Source organism: Portunus trituberculatus, chromosome 28, assembly GCF_017591435.1.
Source record: "Portunus trituberculatus isolate SZX2019 chromosome 28, ASM1759143v1, whole genome shotgun sequence".
NCBI classification, from domain to species: Eukaryota; Metazoa; Arthropoda; class Malacostraca; order Decapoda; family Portunidae; genus Portunus; species Portunus trituberculatus.
Genome location: NC_059282.1, coordinates 7983556 through 8003555, shown reverse-complemented (window position 1 = coordinate 8003555; position 20000 = coordinate 7983556). Strand labels below are relative to the sequence as shown.

General features: G+C 45.6%; 1 protein-coding gene across 7 annotated transcripts in view; it reads left to right on the top strand.

Annotated features, from left to right (window-relative positions):
• LOC123510214 (semaphorin-1A-like) overlaps window positions 1-20000 on the top strand; it is a 356881-nt gene that overhangs the window by 192409 nt on the left and 144472 nt on the right. The window lies entirely within an intron of this gene.

The window sequence follows — 20000 nt, the reverse complement described above, 5'->3', positions numbered from 1 at the left end:
TCAGGTGGAGTTAAGTTAGTTTACAATATTGTATCTCCAGTGACTACCGCGGCAGACTATTTTCACCACAGTTAGCTAGAATCACCACAGTATTTAGCTATTTTTCCACCACAGTTGACAAATTTCACCATATTTTACCATTTTAACGACCGCTGTTCATTTTCACCACAGTTAACTAGAATCACCACAATATCCGACCATTTTCTACCACAGTTGACCATCTTAACCACCGCAGTCAATCATTTCCACCACCACCACCACCACCACCACCACCACCAGCCTCCCTCAAGCCCATACCGGACGCACTAAATAACTAAGCGAACACTTCTTAATTGCCGTGTTTCATCTTACCTGCCCTGCCACGCACCTGGACCCCCTCCCTCCCTCTCCCCCACTCTTATCTCCTCCCTTCTTCATCTTTCTTTTCCTCCCTCTTCCTCTCACTCCCTTATCCTCTCTATCCCTTCACCCTCACTTCCTCTCCCTCGGCATCTACGCTTCCCTCTCCTTTTTCTCTCCTCCCCATTCTCTCTCACTTCTTTCTCCCTCTTCTCCTTTCTTATGAGAGAGAGAGAGAGAGAGAGAGAGAGAGAGAGAGAGAGAGAGGTCTAGTTCACCGGAAAAAGGATGGGGCTAATGAGCTTCTTAAAGAGAGTGTGACCGTGTTGTGAGAGGTCACGGTGAGAGGAGGAGGAGGAGGAGGAGGAAGAGGAGGAGGAGGAAGAGGAGGAGGAGCTGAAGCAGAAGCAGAAAAAATAGCTTAATGTGAAAGGGAAAGAGGGAATTGGAGAACGGATGCAGCTCCTTTTCTTCTTCTTTCTCCTCCTCCTCCTCCTCCTCCTCCTCCAAGTCAAAGGTGATTCAGAGATAAAGTGTTCATGTTGTTCACTCTTTGATTAGAGGAGGAACCGAAGAGAGGAAGGGAAGGAGAGGAGGAGGAGGAGGAGGAGGAGGAGGAGGAGGAGGAGGAGGAGGAGGAGGAGGAGGAGGGAAACAGTGTTCGATCTGAGGACATGGGCAAGCAACTGGGTATTGGAGGGACATTTGAGAGAGAGAGAGAGAGAGAGAGAGAGAGAGAGAGAGAGAGAGAGAGAGAGAGAGAGAGAGAGGATTCTGTTAGTGGAGGTGCATATGTGGATTTTTGGTGGAAGGTGGAAGGGAGAAGGAAAAAGAAATGTGGCAGATCTGGTGGAGAATGAAAATAAAAGAAAACAAGAAGAGGAGGGAGGAGGAGGAGGAGGAAGAGGAGGAGGGAGGAGGAGGAGGAAGAGGAGGAGGAGGAGAAGACTGGAGAGAACATGTGGTGTGTCCTTAGGCAACGTGGAGACACCCAAATGAAGGAAGAGAAAAAAAAAGACAAAAATAATCTTGCACTGAGGAAAAAAATTCAGAAAGAGAGAGAGAGTGACTGCGGTGGTGATGGTGATGGTGGTGGAGGAGAGTTCTTGCCACAGGGTCCTCTGAAGGCGCCCGCTGCGACGACACTTAAATCCACAATTGCGCTGTTTATAGGAGGGGTGTTGCTCGCGGCGCCTTCGGGGGAGATGACTGGGGCTGGAAGACGCGCCTTTGTAATGTCCTCTAGCGGAAGGGAAGCGAGGAGCAGCGAGAGAGAGAGAAGGAAAGTGAGAAGAGTAAGAAGGAATAGAAGGCAGAGAACACCTGAGAGGGAAACTGAAGGTGTATCGAAAGCAAAATGAGAAGAGAGAAAGATGAGGAGAATAGTGTATGAAGGGAATAAGGAAGAAAAAGAAAGGAAAGGACACAGCAGGAAGAGAAGAATATCAGGGAAAGTGAGGAGAAAAGTAAAAGGAAGGGAGGAATGGAAACTGAGAGAGAAGAGGATAGCATGGAGGAAACGAGGTGCAGGGAAAACCAAGAAAGGCAGACAACAGGAAAGAAGAGGAGAAGGAAAGTGAGAGGAGAATGAGAGGAGGAGATGAGAGAGAGGATGCACTGACATTAGAGAGATAAAGGAGACTTAGTAAGAGGAGCAGGAGAAGAGGAGGAGGAAGAGGAGGAGCCGTTAGAGACATGGAAAGGAAGCAGAGGAGGAGGAGGAGGAGGACGACGACGACGAATAACCCCAGCATCAGTACACGGGTCGTGGGTTGACTGCTAAGTAAGACGTGGGAACATTAACAGTCTAAGATGGTAACAATTAGTGTGGAGCGGCGATTTTAGTGACAAGAAAGAGGAAGAGGAAGAGGAGGAAGAAGACGACTACGCTATACAAACAAAAAAAAAATGATACACGTTCCCTTTCCCTCAAATTCACTAAATATTTTCCATGTATCGCTTTAAACCCTTCAGCGCCATGACGCGTTTCCATATTCATTCTGCTTAGCATTTGGTAATTCTAAACAGCTTCAGAAACATATATGGGGGATTAAGATATCATAGACTGTGGCAATTAATCTTCTGACCTCTATAGACCCTTCCCAACGTCAATAAAATGGTCTAATCGTACACAAATCTCAAGGTAAAGATGTCTCAATATTGCATTAAACGTGATTATTTTTCTTCTATTTGATCTAACCAGTTTTTGATCAGCGAGGAGGGGAGATAGGAAGGAGAGAGGAAGAGGAGGCTGACGAGGAAGAGCTGGAGGAAAGGAGGGAGGGAAGGAGGGAGGAAGGGGGGATCAGGTGTGGTGGCTGGAGGCAAAATGAGTCGGCAGAGGAAAAAAAGTGGTGTGGCGGGCGATTGTGGTTGTGGTGGTGTTTATTGTGGTAGTAGTAGTAATAGTAATAGTAATGGTAATAGTAGTAATAGTAGTAGTAGTAAGAATAGTAGTGGTAGTAGCAGTAGTAGCAGTAGCAGTAGCAGCAGCAGCAGCAGCAGCAGCAGCAGCAGCAGCAGCAGCAGCAGCAGCAGCAGCAGGCAGCAGCAGCAGCAGCAGCAGCAGTAGCAGCAGCAGCAGCAGTAGCAGCAGCAGTAGTGGTGAAGCAGCAGCAGCAGCAGCAGCAGCAGCAGTAGCAGTAGCAGCAGTAGTAGCAGCAGCAGCAGCAGCAGCAGCAGTAGCAGCAGTAGTAGTAGTAGTAGCAGCAGCAGCAGCAGTAGTAGTAGTAGTAGTAGTAGTAGACAAGTAATTGTTATTCAGCTATCAACGCTGTTAATATGAAGAACAGTAACAGTAGTGTAATAATAACAGCATTTTCTACACGCTTAAATACAAACAGTCGTAAATAAATAAGTCGCAACCGAAGCTGCTCGTTAGGCATTGACTGTTGTTACTCTGCACTGAAATTGTTTACGTAATGGCTGTAGTTGTTCAGTGGCCGTGCTGAGGAGCGCTGAGACACGGAGGAGGACTACGAATGACTAGTCGGCATATACAAAAGCAACTCTTGAACGCATGTGTAATTCCTAGGTGGTGGTGGTGGTGGTGGTGGGTGAAGCAGAAAACAGGTTATGAAATAGTGATAGGAAGTTGAGGATGTGTTGTTTTTAATAAGGCGTGGGTGCTGGAGGAGGAGGAAAAGAAGGAGGAAGACGTGGTGGAGGTGGAGGAGGTGGAAGAAGAAGAGGAGGACTGGACACGCCTGCAGGCCATCACTGACCTCTACTGGACAGGTGCAACTCTCTCTCTCTCTCTCTCTCTCTCTCTCTCTCTCTCTCTCTCTCTCTCTCTCTCTCTCTCTCTCTCTCCATAACAAGTGTCGCATCTTTCCTACATCTCTCCACATCAACACGACCTCCTCCTCCTCCTCCTCCTCCTCCTCCTCCTCCTTCACAAGTTGCTTTTTTTTTCGTCTCTCCTCCTCCTCCTCTGTTAATGACATGACAAAATTTTTATCATTTTTTTCTACATGTTTTCTTTTGAAAATTGAGTAACACTCTCTCTCTCTCTCTCTCTCTCTCTCTCTCTCTCTCTCTCTCTCTCTCTCTCTCTCCCGCGTGTTCAGAACCAGTATTTTTTTTCTCACTCGTAGACGGAATATTGGATTTGAAGAAAACAGCTGTCACTTTTCACATATCAACTTGAGTGAGAGAGAAAGAGAGAGAAAAGTGAGAGAGGGAAATATTGAGTCTTTCATCGCACGTCTCTCACTCTCTCTCTCTCTCTCTCTCTCTCTCTCTCTCTCTCTCTCTGGTAAGATATGTGTCGCTGTAGAGAATTTTTTCGAAAAGTTCTGGTTGCAGGGATTTTGGAATAGACACACACTCCTATTATACATTTTTTATCTCCAACTGAAACCATTGCTAGTTTTTTTTATTATTTTATTTAGTGGAGGGGCGAATCTTGTTTTGAGGATATTACATTTTACTTAATTGCTGGCGAAACTTTGTGCTGGTTTCTGGGTCCGTAAACTGTAGTGTGTGTGTGTGTGTGTGTGTGTGTGTGTGTGTGTGTGTGTGTGTGTACAGGAATATTACTCCCAAACACGTGAAAATGTTTTATGCAATGTTAGCCCAAGGTGTTTTAAGTGCTTCTTTTATTACCCAATAGCTGCGAGGGAAAAAAAGTGTTGCGTGCAGCCTTAAAGTACTCCCTTTAGGTAATTAGCGTGTGTTACCTGTGCATTATGTAAGGTTACGGTGTGTTTCTGTGCATGAAACTGCCGGAGCGCTTCGTGGAACAGTGTATTTGTCTTTTCACGTCTGCTTGTTACGTGTGTACAGTGTGTGGGGTTATGGAAGTGGGTGTTTTCATGGCCGCACTGTGAATCAAGTCATTAGGGAAGGCTGTATTCACCGCGACGTGTACAGAGGGACACAGGACGAGGCCGATGGAGTAGAAAGGCAAGCCAATTGAGACACGAGATGAGAAAAATTATCCGAAGCGAAATGGAAGCCACGACTAGGAGACAGAGATGAGTGGAGGGAAAGTGGCGCCAGGCCTTTGTGCTGCTGTGGACTGTAATGGCTACCAATGATGATGATATATAGAAGGTCCTGTGTACGGCCAGCCAGCCTCGTGTCCATTGTCCGCGTGTCCTGTGTGTGGGGCGGCGGGCGGCGGGCGGGGCGGCCAGGTGGTGGGCCCGCGGGCGAGGGGCGGTCAGACGAGTTTACAGAACGAGTCCGGGTCCATTGCTGACGCTGCGCTGGTCAGGCGTAGTTCCCCTCCCTCTCTCCCTCTCTCCCTCTCTCCCCATCACTTCCCCTTCCACTCTCACCCGCCATCTCTATTCTCTCCCCCTATCCCTTCCATCACTCCCATTCTCATCTCTTTCTCCCTCTTAGTTCCACTCTCTCCTCCCTCCCTGTCTGGTTCTCTCCACTCTCCTCTCCTTCCTTGTCTGGTCCTCGTATCTCTTTCTTTCTCTCGCTGTATTCCTCCTCTCTCTCTCTCTCTCTCTCTCTCTCTCTCTCTCTCTCTCTCTCTCTCTCTCTCTCTCTCTCTCTCTCTCTCTCTCTCTTTCTCCGGTGTCCTTCCCTCCAAGTCTCATCCTTTCTCATTCTCTTTCAACCTGCGCGTGATTCTGTTAAAGTTTTCTTTCCAAGTGTAGTTTGGTTTTCATGAGTGATGCTTGTTTGTAGTCTTATTCACTGTCTCCTCCTCCTCCTCCTCCTCCTCCTCTTCTTCCAACATCACCATTCTCTCCACCACTTCAGCTAATGTTTCGAGTCCTTCCCTCCGAACATCACCCAAACATTTTTTTCTTCTTATCATCAGCCTAATTCATTCAACACCACGCCCCACCGAGCCTCGTGCCGCCAAGAACCAGCCTTTCTGGGGCGCTGCGTGGCTGGACAGAGGTGGACGGGGTGGGGCGGGGAGGGAAGCTTTCGGGCCTGACGGGGCAATGGGTACTTTGGGTGTGGGGTTCCCATGGGTGGCTTGCTGGTGTCTTTTTTGGGTGAGTGGATGAGGTGTCAGGGAGGGAAGGCAAGTTTTTGTTTACTTTCTCATAATCATCTAATCTCTCTCTCTCTCTCTCTCTCTCTCTCTCTCTCTCTCTCTCTCTCTCTCTCTCTCGGGCCCGGAATGGTAAGGTACGGTGTAAGGTGTAAATGAAGGTGCGTTTTGAATTATTCCTGTGTGTGTGTGTGTGTGTGTGTGTGTGTGTGTGTGGAGAGCAGCTCTACCACCAGCTTTCCGGGAGTCGAGCCATGCATCATATATACAACACACAAGGGAAAATCCACTCCACTAACCGCTTCCCGCAAAAGAAAACCAGAGTGAAATAAAAAAAAAAGGAAGGAAGAACATCTAGCGGGACTTGAGGTACCTTTTCTGATAGGGACGGGCGTGGCTCCAGGTTAATTAGCCTAACCCACACCCACACCTGCATCCACCAGCTTAATTAACCCACAGACTCACGCCCATCACCCACTTCCACACGCCCACGATAGCGTTTCAATGACCCGCTCACGCCCACATGCTCTGCTTCCTACGACCGAGCTTTTCCACCCACACCGACCCACGCCCATGGTCAGCCCGGGGCACACCGACGCCCACACCTGCAGAAGGGCGCTGGTGCTGACCGACCCCGCCCATGTGTGACTCAGGTGGCCTCCAGGTAAAGAAGGTGGAGTGAGGCCTCGTGTGTGTGTGTGTGTGTGTGTGTGTGTGTGTGTGTGTGTGTGTGTGTGTGTGTGTGTGTGTTATAATTCATGAGATGGGCTGAACCGCACTCCGCTGAGCTACGCGAAATAAAGTTACGAAACAGCAGTTTGTTTTTAATTAAGTTATGCACATTGCCTTGCATTACATAATTTCACAAGCACGTTGGGTTGTGTTGCGTTGTCTGGCAGTGGCGCTGGCTGTAGTGGCGGCGCTGGTGGTAGTAGTAGTGGTAGTAGTGCAGGTTGTAAGAAAGCAATAAAACACGCTGGTCTAATGCACATCAACACTGCCTCGTCTCCTGTATACTTAATTACACTGGGATAAAAATAGTACCACTGGAGGATATGTGAAGTAAAATAGATGAAAGAAAATAATGATTGCAGTGAGTGTAGTAATTCCAGATTGGGTTAACACAAGAGTAATTCACTTAGTTTTTTTTTTTTACACCTGAATAATAAGTTTCGTAAATCGGCTGGTCAGGTGAGTGTGTTTTTTTTTAAATGAATATATCGACTGTAGACTGAGATGTGAAAATTGAGGGAGTGTAGATAACCTTACACTCTCTCTCTCTCTCTCTCTCTCTCTCTCTCTCTCTCTCTCTCTCTCTCTCTCTCTCTCTCTCTCTCTCTCTCTCTCTCTCTCTCTCTCTCTCTCTCTCTCTCTCTCTCTCTCTCAGCACGGGCCGGCCAGGTGAGCCCGTCAGGTAGAGCGAGCAAAGGTAAACACTGGGTAGAAGAAGGAAGTGAATTTTGCGACGCAGAACGACACTAAAGGAAAATTGTTTTGTGTGAGAGAATAAAACATATCTGGTGGTTTGTGTGTGTGTGTGTGTGTGTGTGTGTGTGTGTGTGTGTGTGTGTGTGTTATCAAGACGGACCCACGTGACCCCATCGATGGCATACATTCACTCATGCATAAACACCCACCCAAAGAGAGAGAGAGAGAGAGAGAGAGAGAGAGAGAGAGAGAGAGAGAGAAAGAAAAGAGGAGTCAGGCGGCGGAGGAGGAGTAGTGGCTGTGGTGGAGGAGGAGGAGGAGGAGGAGGAGTAGTAGTAGTAGTAGTGGAGGAGGAGGAGGAGGAGGAGGAGGAGGAGGAGGAGGAGGAGGAGGAGAAGGAGTAGTAGTGGAGGTGGAGAGTGATGGGGAGGAGGAGAAGAGCGGGTTCATGGCCAAGCATAGCCTCGAGCAGCAGCTACCCTTGCTGCACGCCCGCCGCCCACCGACGCCCTCACCCACGCCGGACACAGCCTGCTCTCTCTCTCTCTCTCTCTCTCTCTCTCTCTCTCTCTCGGCTGCAGCGTAGTTACGACCGCAGTGGGAACAGTTTACGCGCTTTCTGTGGATTGTTTGCAGGTGGAGCTGATGATCTTTAGAATATATCGTGTGTTTTTGTGCCTTTCTTCTTAGTTTGTATGGATGGAGTGTGAGTTTTCTGGGGACTTGTGTTAGGTTAGGTATATTTTGGTGTACTATATTTATTGAAGCGTCAAATTGTGCTGATCTTATTGTAAATTGTGCTGAAGTGTAGCCAGATTGTTTACAGATAATTATTCTTGACTGTGTGACTTAAACAACGTCTGCTCGCTAGATTAGGTTGCTTGTGTTATCTACTAGCTCCTCTGATAGTCTGAATTACACTTCTACGTACAGCGAAGACTTCATTCAGCTGTCTAAATTGCACACAGTTGATTAGCCTTGACTGTGTGACTTTTAGAACAAACAGGTCTTAGTCGCGCCTGGTAGAGTGTCTCCTCGCGGGCACATTTTATAAAGAGGTGGAGTGTGTGATTTGAGAACGATCGCACCTGTGGCCTGTGTTTTTTGTGCGACTTAGTGAGGCAGGCTGGGCAGGCCGTGCATTCTACCGTGCGTCTTTTGAAGGTCTGAGGTGCGGCGGAGTGTGGAACGCGAGTGGTGTGACATTTCATGGCCGGACTATCTAGTGTTTGGCTTGGCTTCGCTTGCATGGTTACTGTGCAAGATTGTTTGACTGTTGTATGACTATAGCAGAAATCTCAGGGTGTGAAGCAAAAATTGATGTTTGTTAGTGTTATGTTCAGGTTATAGGGATGTGTGTCTAAGGAAGAGTAGAAAGCGTTAGATGCATTTATGAGGTTTATATACCCTGTGTGACTAAGACAGAGATCTCAGGGTGTAAAGCAAAAACCGATGTTTGTTAGTGTTATATTCAGGTAATATTGATGTATGTATGTCCAGGGAAGTGTAGAAAGTGTTGTATGCTTTTTAATGTGGTTTATATGCCCTGTTAGAATCAGTTAGCGTTCTTCATTGCGTTTAGTGAAGGCCTCTTTACTATGTTATGAAATAGGAAAAGTGAATGTGTGTCCGTCGGGAAAATTTCCAATCAGAAAACTGGTCCTCTTTATTTTGTAAGACTTGGAGTGATATTTTTTTTCTCTCCTGTGTGATTTTGATTGGATTTGTCTATTTACTTTTCCTAGTTTTTACTTTTACGTCTTTTTTCTTGTTATTCAGTGTCTGGCTGTCTGTCAGGGTTAAATTTATATGCTTTTATGTTTATTGGTGTCTGTCTGTCTGTATGTCTACTTATGCTTCGTATCTTCATGGCTGTCTGTTTCTCTGTCTTATATATGTCTGTTATTTTATTAGCTTGTTTACTTCAGTGTCTGTTTGCTTTTAATTTGCATATATGTTTATTCATTTCCTGTTTCTACATGTCTGTTGTTTTGTATCTGTTTACCATTGTTTGTCTTCTTTCCTCATGTCTGTCTGCCTTACCTGTCTGTTAGTCTTTCTATCCTACACCCCATATCTGTCTGTCTGTCTTACCTGTATATTAGACTTACTGTCCTGTATCCCCATGTCTGTCTGTCTATCTGTCCCATATCCTCATGTCCTGTTTGTTTGTCTGTCTCCTACCCGTCTGTCCTATACCCCATCTATGTGTGTTTATCTGTTTGTCTGCCTATCTGTTTCTCTGTCTGTCTGTCTGTGTGTCTGCCTCAGCCTCTCTGCATGTCTGGTGTCCCTCTGTCTGTTCGCTAAGTGGGTTCGCATGTCCAACCCATCCCATGACCACCCTGCGTCTTGGTAATGGCTACCTGTTCTCTCTTATTACCGCAGCATCCCAAGCGTTAAGAACACCTCTGGGGGCCACGAGAGGGGGGAGGGTGGGATCCTGCGCAGACAGCGGGTCGCCTCCTTCTACACCCTTGCTCCGCCCCCTTCAGTCCTAGAGTCCTAACCTCCTCCTGCCTCGTCTCAGCATCTCCTTTCCAGTTTATATCCTGTCTGTGTCCTTTTTGCTGTGTCCTACGGGTGTCTATCCTATCTTATTGCTCCTATGTCCTTTTTATTGGCTTTGTTTTGTCTGGTTCAGTGTTAGGATGTTTTGTAGGATGGTTTAGGATTGTGTTGTATCCTACGTTTAAGAGTGAAGGATTAAATGTAGGATGGTAGTTGATGTGTAGGGTTTTATCTCTCTCTCTCTCTCTCTCTCTCTCTCTCTCTCTCTCTCTCTCTCTCTCTCTCTCTCTCTCTCTCTCTCTCTCTCTCTCTCTCATTGCTGCAAAATAAATACACGTTTAAGTTGAACACAAATTAACTTTACAGTCTGTGTGTGTGTGTGTGTGTGTGTGTGTGTGTGTGTGTGTGTGTGTGTGTGTGTGTGTGCCCGCGCACCCAGGACACGTACACAAACCAGTTTTATCTCCCTCGGGGCAGGTTTACATAGCAAGTCTCTCATTGGTTCATGATTATATTTCCCCTAAGCTGATTGGTCGGCGAATAGATCGTCCCGAGGCTCATTGGCTGACGGATTTGTTGTGATGGGGCAGGAAGGGGTATGATTGGCCGGCAGCTCAGCCAATCAGAGAGGGGCTTAGGGACAATTCATGAGCGATATTGAGGATTCATGTGTGATCGAAACTTACAAGAAAAGACGTTCAGGTGATTAAGCAAATAAAATCCATCAGTCCCTTCGCCTCCTCCTCCTCCTCCTCCTCCTCCTCCTCCTCCTCCTCCTCCTCCTCCTCCTCCTCCTCCACGGTCGGGTCTGCGAACTGGAGAGGTCAACACTGACTACATTATGTCTGGTGTTGAGGTAAAACACACACACACACACACACACACACACACACACACACACACACACACACACACACACACACACACACACAGAGAGGGAGAGAGGGAGAGTAAAAGTCTTAATATTATTCTCCCACCAAAAAAAAAAAAAAAAAAAGGTAAAAAAACAGGTATCGGTCTTTTGCTGAAAACCTGAAGGAAAAAGAAAAGAAAAGGAAGCGAGCGAAAAGAAGAGGATTGGCTGGAAGAACAAAAAAGAAAGAGGAACAAAAAAGAACAATTACCTTTCAACTCTACACCACCACCACCACCACCACCACCACTACTACTATTACTACTACTACTACTTTGGTCACCGTGTCTCGTCAGGTAGTCAGGTTTTGTCAAGTCATCCCTGCCATTAGTACTTCGCTCAAACTGATAAAAAACGGCATGAGGGTGTCAACTCCTTGCTTAACAGAGGATGATGTCTCGGAACACTGCAGGGGGGAAGGGGCGTTGAGGACACACCCCTTCCCTTCCCTTCTTACCCTTCCCTTCCTCTTTCTTACCCTTCTCTATTTTTGTCCTATATCTTAAACCTTTCATTTTTTTCTTTGTTTTGTTTTATTTCCCTTTAGTATGTTTTTCAAGTCTTTAATCTTTATATTTCTTTCTCTCCATTTCTTGTGTTTTCCTTTTTTTTCTTTTTCTTTAATAATTTTCTCGTGTTACTTATTTATACATTCTTTTTAGCCTTCCCTTCCTTCTTCTTTATCTTTTCTCTATTTCCTGTGTTTTCCTATATTTTTCTTTGTTTCTTTAATAATTTTCTTGTGTTATTTTTTTCCACATCCTTTTTTTAGTTTACTCTTTCGTCCTCGCCTTTATCTAACCCTAAAATCCATCTCCTTTTCACTCCTTTCCTCCTTCATGAGTCATTTTCCCTGTAACTAACTCCTCACTCCCTCTCCCCAAATCTTCCCTTCCATTCCCTTATCTCTCCTTAAACTACCCGTCCCTCACTATCTCTCCTTCCTCCTTCCTTCAATCCTTCCATTTCTCCCTTCCGCTTTTACCTTTAAGTCTTTCTCTCATCCTTCCCTTCATTATCTTTCCTCCTTCCTTCCTTAACTCTTCCATTTCTTCTCTGTCACATTTCACCGCCTCTCACACACCAAAGCCTTTCTCTACCCTTGAAAACAAGACTTGGCGGGAGGAGAGGGTGTTGGCGAGAAGTCGAGGGCGGGAGGCAGGTTCGTGATGGCGGGAGGCTGAAGAGGGAGAGGGAGAAAGGGAGGGAGAGGAAAGAGGTCGACAGACAGACAGCTTTGTAAGGGTGAAGGAGGAAAAGAAGGATGAGGAACGGAGAAAGAAATTAAAAGGAGAGTTTTTGATAGTTTGGCTGTGAGAGAAAGGAGACACGAGAAAGGAGATAATGACGCGGTGAGAAATGAGGACACTGGGAGAAAGAGAAAATAGAAGACGATAAAATGATTGAAAGAAGGAAACTAGGATAACAAACGGGGATATGAAGAGAAGGAAGGACCAGAAGAGAATAAGAAACTTGAAAAGAGAGATAAAAAGAGGAAATGAGGAAAAATAAGGCGTGAAAATTATATTACAATGAATTTAAAGATAAGACAGAGAAAGATAGGGAGTGAGTAAAGAAGATGCAAACGTAGATATGAAGAAAAGGGAAGACAATGAGAGAATAAGAAACTAGAAATGAGAGAGAGAGAGAGAGAGAGAGAGAGAGAGAGAGAGAGAGAGAGAGAGAGAGAGAGAGAGAGAGAAAGGAAAAATAAGGGGAAAAATCATAATAATCTAATCATAAGCAATTTGAGAGTAAAATAGAGATAGTGAATGAGTAAAGAGGAGTAAAGGTGAGAGTGAGTATGGAAGGTGCGGGCACGAAGGGCGGGGAAGACTGTGCCTTGTACCGTGAGCCTCTTAAGGGAATGTTCTCTCAAGGCGCCCGTGCGAACCAAAATCTGTGTCATGCCCGTAAGAGTCTCCCACACGGCCCTCTCTCCCTCCCTCCAGTGCCTCTTACTCTTACTCTCGTGTGCTTTCTATCTCTTACTCCTCCCGTGTGCTCCTTATCTCTTACTCCTCTCTATCTCTCTCTCTCTCTCTCTCTCTCTCTCTCTCTCTCTCTCTCTCTCTTTGGCAATCATCTAAGTGAAATGGAAAGTTATTGTGTGTGGGTGTCTGGCCTGCTTGGCGTCATGCAGAGAGAGAGAGAGAATATTAGTTTTCGTTTTTTTTTTCATTGTTCTTTTTTTATTCAGTTTTCTGTGGTGAGTTTTTTTTTATCATTTTTTGCTCACCATCACCACCACCACCACCACCACCACCATCACCACCACCAACACCACATCCTCATTCTCTCCATCCCTCCCTCCCTCCCTCACCATCATCTGCATCATCTCCTCATCTTCCCATTGCCTCTCTCACAATGCCTCTGCTCTCCCATCTCCCCCTCTCCCCTCTCCCCTCTCCCCTTTCCCCTCTCCCTCTCTCCCCTCCCATCTCGACTGATCATGAATGCTGCCTCAGTGTGGGGAATACATTACGGTCACCTGTGATTTATGAGTCGGTAGGCGGAGGAAAATCTACGAAGGTGCTGTGGTGGTTGTGGTGGTGGTGGTGGTGGTGTTGGTGGTGTGTGTGTGATTGTAATGGAGGGTGTAATGTTTGTGTGTGTTTGTGTATGTGAGAGAGAGAGAGAGAGAGAGAGAGAGAGAGAGAGAGAGAGAGAGAGAGAGAGAGAGAGAGAGAGAGAGAGAGAGAGAACAAACCACCTCAAACACACACACACACACACACACACACACACACACACACACACACACACACACACACACACACACACACACACACACACACACACACACGCTAAAAGACGAAAAAAAGAAGAAAAAACACAATTAAATAAAGCAACACGATGGAGTTATAATTTACACTCCAAAAATGAGGAACAAAATGCGAAATAGGTTACGTCACCCTCCATTAGCCTGATCCCATAATCCAATTCGGCCTGCAGCTCATCTCCCGCCGTTGCAGCTGCGACCAAACAGCGCCGAGGCGACACTGGCAGCGGTGGGAGTCTGTTTGGCGTGGTGGTGGTGGTGGTGGTTTTTTTCTACATATCTTTTTCGTTTTCTTTTTTCTTTCTAGTCTTTGTCGTCGTCTTTGTTCTTATCCTTGTCCTTTTCCTCGTCCTCCTCCTCGTCCTCGTCCTCGTCCTCGTCCTCGTCCTCGTCCTCCTCCTCCTCCTCCTCCTCCTCCTCCTCCTCCTTTTCCTCCTCTGTCTGCTTTGCTGTCCTGTCTTCTCTGCTTTGCTGTTCTGTCTCTCACACTGTGTAGTTAGTATAGAATAGTTAACCAAGCAGTCTGTTGTTGCTTGGTCTTTCCTTTGTATTCCTTTGTATTTCTCTTCTTCTTCTTCTTCCTCCTCCTCCTCCTCCTCCTCCTCCTCCTCCTCCTCCTCCTCCTCCTCCTCCTCCTCCTCCTCCTCCTTCTACTACTTCTACATCTTCTAAACTTAAATACATTCACTAATTACCATTCTTGAATTTTATTATTGTCATTCTCCTTCCAACTTATTATTATTATTATTATTATTATTATTATTATTATTATTATTCATCATCATTATTATTGCTAGAATCTCCATCAGTAACTTCTCACCTCATTTTCTCTCGTCTGGCTTCCCCTTTCGTCGCCTGGCAGTTCACGATCCCTCCCCTCCTTCCCCTCGCCGTGGGCTGGGGTCCGATGGGAGGAGATAGGAGGGGAAGGAGGGAAGGGAGGGAGAGAGGTGTAGTGCAGTCCTTGACCCTCTCTGCTTGAAGCTAAACATAAATATTGGTCGATTTTCCTGTATTATTAAAGTGCTGTTTGCGAGGCGCCGCTTAGCTCATCGACCCGCCAAGAGAGCAGATCTGATTCTTTTTTCCATTTAACCGCATTAATCTTTTCACAACACAAGTACTGAGACCTTCTAATCCTCATGAATCGCTTTAATAGTCAGAATAAGCGTGCTGAGTGATAGGACAGCAGCGTATGAGTAATTAGAGGGCTTTTCAGAGTGGTTTTCAACGCTACTCTATGACAAACACAATCTTGATCTTCTTTATAAAATCGCTTTAACCCCTTAACGCGTTTTCATATTCATTCGGCTTACTCTATGGTGATTTTTTACAGCTTGAGAAATTTATGTGGAGATTAAAATAGTAAAGACTGGCCATTAATCTTCTGACCTCCATAGACCCTTGCTAATATAAATAAAATCGTTTAATCACATCAAAAAATCATGACAAAAATGCTTTTCAGTACTTAAGGGTTGTTAGTCTGAAAAGAAAGCGTTCTAAGTGATAGAACAGTAACAGATGAGTCATTAGAGTGATTTTTAACGCTATTCTGTGACAAATCTTGGTCTTAATCTTGTTATGTAACTGGGAACAGAAATTGAATCGATGTCATGGCAGTGAAGGAGTCGAGTTGGTAGCGAATTACTGTGAGGACCTTGACGCTATCAGTTTAATGAGCCGAGCCGAGCAAAGGCAAGCGCACCTCACACACACACACTTCACCTGAACCTCGAGTCTTCCTGGAATAGAAAATCGCGCACTTCGGGGAAATATCGAAGGGTTTTTGTATATATTTCAGACGGTGGTGAATTTTTACGTGGTGGGTCAGGCTGGGGAGGGTGTGGATGGCCTGCTTGCCTCTCATCAATAGTGCCAGACTTTCCAGGATACGCAGTGCCTCTTGAGGGCCAAAGGAAGAGGGAGTGAAGGAGGGAAATGAGAGATAGTTTCAGAAGAGGCAATGATTAGGTAGTAGTGGTATTAATAGTAGCAGTAATAGTAGAAAAAGTAGTAATGAGGGAGATGAGCAAAATTGAGTGAAAAAAAGATAGTTTCCAAAAGAGGTAGTGAAAAATAGAGTTGATAGTTTCAAAGGAGGCAGTGATTAGGTACTAATGGAAGTAGTAGTAGTAGTAATAGTAGTAGTAGAAGTAGCGGTGAGGTAGGGAGAAGAGAAAAGTGAGTGAAAAAAAGATAATTAAAACAGTTTAGAAAAAATAAAAAAAATAGATAATGCACAAAAGGAAATATTAGTAGCAGTGGTGGTGGCAGTCATTATTGTTGTTGTTGTTGTTGTTGTTGTGATAGTTACAGTCAAGGTGTTGTGGCGGTGGCTGTAGAAAGTGGCACTGCAAATTTGTGGTGTTTCGAGGAAAGTGGTGCGGTGTTGCGGTGGTGTTGTGTGGTGGTGTTATTGTACTAGTAATTGCAGAGTATGGTGAGTGCTCTTGTAACAGAAACTTAGGTGAAATAGTTGTAGTAAGCCAAACATTCTCTCTCTCTCTCTCTCTCTCTCTCTCTCTCTCTCTCTCTCTCTCTCTCTCTCTCTCTCTCTCTCTCTCTCTCTCTCCGTTGTATGTGTGAGCATTTTTGCCTTCCATTGCTGTCATTTGCTTGCTTGCTTGCGTGCCTTTGCAATTATTGATACCTGTGTGTGTGTGTGTGTGTGTGTGTGTGTGTGTGTGTGTGTGTGTGTGTGTGTGCGTGACTTTCGTGTGCAGTGCAGGACGTAAATTGAAGTGCTTGCATGTTGTTTAGTCTAATTGTGTTTGTGTGCGTGGGTGTGTGTGTGTGTGTGTGTGTGTGTGTGTGTGTGTGTGTGTGTGTGTGTGTGTGTGTGTGTGTGTCTTTCTTTGTTACATTAAAGTTCAGAAGGCAACAGAGAGAGAGAGAGAGAGAGAGAGAGAGAGAGAATCAAACACACACACACACACACACACACAAACCACAGACAAAGAAAACCAACCAAAATCAAAACATATAAACACAAACCACACGAACAAACCCAAAATACATTTCCTAATCACTTTAAAGCGACAGATATATTTAAGATACCCAACAATATAACACCCTCGATTAATGAACCTTATCTCCTCCACAGGTAAGACTTGGGCGTGTACCTGTGGCCCTGTGACTCACCTGAGATACTGAAGGAAAGAGGGAGAGGCAGGTGAGTTGAGCATAGGTGTGGCGGACGCACTTACTGACCACCTCTGACTCAGCTACAGGTAACAGGTAAGAGGGAGGGTGAGGGGGATGAGGGGAAGGGGTGAGGGGAGGAGATGAGGGGTAAAGGGGTAGCTGACCTCTGTTTGACCTGTTTGGGGCTTAGTTAAGTGGAGTGTGAAAGGTGAGATGGTGTGTTTGAAGGTGTGTGTGTGTGTGTGTGTGTGTGTGTGTGTGTGTGTGTGTGTGTGCAGCTTTCTGACCATATATAGTAAACGAATACAAAACACACACACACACACACACACACACACACACACACACACACACACACACACACACACACCTGTACACCACAACAACACCTGCGCACAACCACCACCACCACCACCACCACCACCACCACCAGTTCTCAGTATTGTTTTGACCACAGAATTGAAGTGTTCTTGATGTGCCACCAGTTAATCACTTTCCTGGAAGCGTGTTAAGTGACCAGAGCTGGGCCATAAATAAAGAGAGAGAGAGAGAGAGAGAGAGAGAGAGAGAGAGAGAGAGAGAGAGAGAGAGAGTTTGGTAACGTATAGAGACAGATTTGCATATATTTGTTGATTAATTGGCTTATGGAAATGCAAACTGGGATATATGTGGATAATCAGAGAGAGAGAGAGAGAGAGAGAGAGAGAGAGAGAGAGAGAGAGAGAGAGAGAGAGCCCTGATAGAGTGAGAGCAGCCCCACCTCTCCCCTAAAAGATAGGGTGTCAGGGAATTAAGAAGAATTACCATGATGGAGGTCGTGTGATGTATTAGTTTCTTCCCTGTGACCCTCCTCCTCCTCCTCCTCCTCCTCCTCCTCCTCCTCCTCCTCCTCCTCCTCCTCCTCCTCCTCCTCCTCCTCCTCCTCCTCCTCCTCCTCCTCCTCCTCCTCCTCTTACTACTACTACTACTACTACTACCACCCTCATGATCCATACAACTATACCAGCACTATAGGAAGTACTCTCTCTCTCTCTCTCTCTCTCTCTCTCTCTCTCTCTCTCTCTCTCTCTCTCTCTCTCTCTCTCTCTCTCTCTCTCTCCTGTCACCTGTTTTGGTAAGTTGATTCTTAATTTCGTGTATTTTTCCCTTCCTCGCTACTCTTCTGGTCTCTATAGGGCAGGACAGGTGCAATGACCCTCCTCCTCCTCCTCCTCCTCCTCCTCCTCCTCTCGTGTCTTTTTCTAGGTCTTCCTTTTCGCTGTAGGGTAAAAGGAGGAACCTCTCTCTCTCTCTCTCTCTCTCTCTCTCTCTCTCTCTCTCTCTCTCTCTCTCTCTCTCTCTCTCTCTCTCTCTCTCTCTCTCTCTCTCTCTCTCTCTCTCTCTCTCTCTCTCTCTCTCTCTCTCTCTCTCTCTCGATCCAAAACCACTTCGTGTGTATCATCTCAAGCCATCCACAGCTTCCTAATCCTGCCCTCATCCACACACACACACACACACACACACACACACACACACACACACATACACACACCTTTTCTCTTTCCATATCACGTTCACCTCCCTATCCTCCTCCTCCTCCTCCTCCTCCTCCTCCTCTTTGCCACCTAGGAAGGGCAGTGCACCCAAGCCGTTGAGGTGAGGAGGAGGAGGAGGAGGAGGAGGAGGAGGAGGAGGAGGAGGAGGAGGAGGAGTCTGCCTAACCCTGTCACCGAAACTCCTCACTGTCACCTCCAACTAAAACCTTCTCTTTTGATGTCTTTCTTCTTTCCTCCTCTAAACTTTTCTTCTTTCCCAGTATGTCTTATTTTCTCTTTGGTAATTCATGTTTTTAAGTCCCCGTTGTTTTTTTAAGGTGTTTCTATTTGTCTGTGATTTATTTATTTGTTTATGTTTTGAATACGTGATCTTGTTTGGGTTTGTTTGGGTTCTTATTTGTTGTTTTTGTTTTATTTTGGTTTCGTTTCATCTTTCTCCTTAATCATGCTTTCTCTTTCATCTTAACGTTTTTTTTTTTTTTTACCAGTTAGTTTTTAATCTTTTCTTTACACTTCCTCGCTTTCCACTTCCTCATTTTGCTCCTCCTCTTACTCTACTCCTCCTCCATCTGAATCTTCTCTATCTCCTTCTTTACTTACTTTTCCTCCTTCTTCACCTCAAACAATAATTTTACACACACCCATCTACTTTTCTTCCTTTATATGACTATTTATCTCTCCTTTACACTTCCACGCTTTCTTCTTACTCTTCATTCATCTGAACATCTTCCATTTCCTCCTTTATCTACTTGTTCCTCCTTCCTTCCCCACATCTACTACTTGTCCTTCCTTTATGTTCATTTATATGTCTATTTCTCTTTCCTTTACACTTCCATGCTTTCCTCTTACTTTATTGCCTTTTTCCCTCCTCCTTCACCACAAAGAGTAATTTTAAGCACACATCTACTTGTCCTTCCTTTATGTTCATTTATATAAGACTATTTCTCTCTCGACCACATGTTACGTCTTCTTTTTCCTTTTTTTTCGTTTTTGTTACCTTTTTTTTTCACCGCAGGCTATTGGTAACTGAGTGGCCGTCCTCTCCCTCTCTCTCATCAGATATTCCCTCAGCCTCCCGACTCTTCATAATGCATTCAGAAGGTGTTGCTGGCGTCCGGTTCCATGTTAGCGTGTGTGTGTGTGTGTGTGTGTGTGTGTGTGTGTGTGTGTGTGAGTGGGTAGGCATACGGTAGAAAATATAGGAGTATGTAATTACGGGTTAAGGAAAGATATATAGCAGAGAGAGAGAGAGAGAGAGAGAGGTGGGGGGAGGTTAAACTGGGAATGGTGTCTTGAGGCGGCTGGGAATGAGAGAACAGAGCTAGGATTTCCACTTTGATTATTCTCTCTCTCTCTCTCTCTCTCTCTCTCTCTCTCTCTCTCTCTCTCTCTCTCTCTCTGAAGGGGAAGAGATACACACAAACAGACAAAGGAAAGAAAAAAGGCTCAAGGAAAAAACCTCACAGGATTTTATAAAAGAAAAAGAAATTAAATCCTGTATTAAAATGAAAAGAGAAAAAACTCGCATCTTTTCACAAATTTCAGTTTTTCCAAGTCATTTTCTCTCGTTCTGTTTAATTTTTCCTTTCCATTTTTTTTTTTCATTTTCCTTTGTCATTATTCTTCCTGCTATTCTTCCTTCAGCCAGTATACCTCCTCTCCCCTCCTCCTCGTCCTCCTGCTCCTCCTCCTCTCTCGGGATCACCACAGCCTCCGCTAATCTCGCCCTGAGCCGCCCGAGGAGCATCTAATCAGGCAGCTGCAGGAGAGGTGACAAAGGCTCCCACACTTCGGGACTCCGGTGTGATTGGACGCAGAGGAGGAGGAGGAGGAGGAGGAAGTGGTGTTTGCAGATCTGACAGGACATAGAGAGCATAGGAA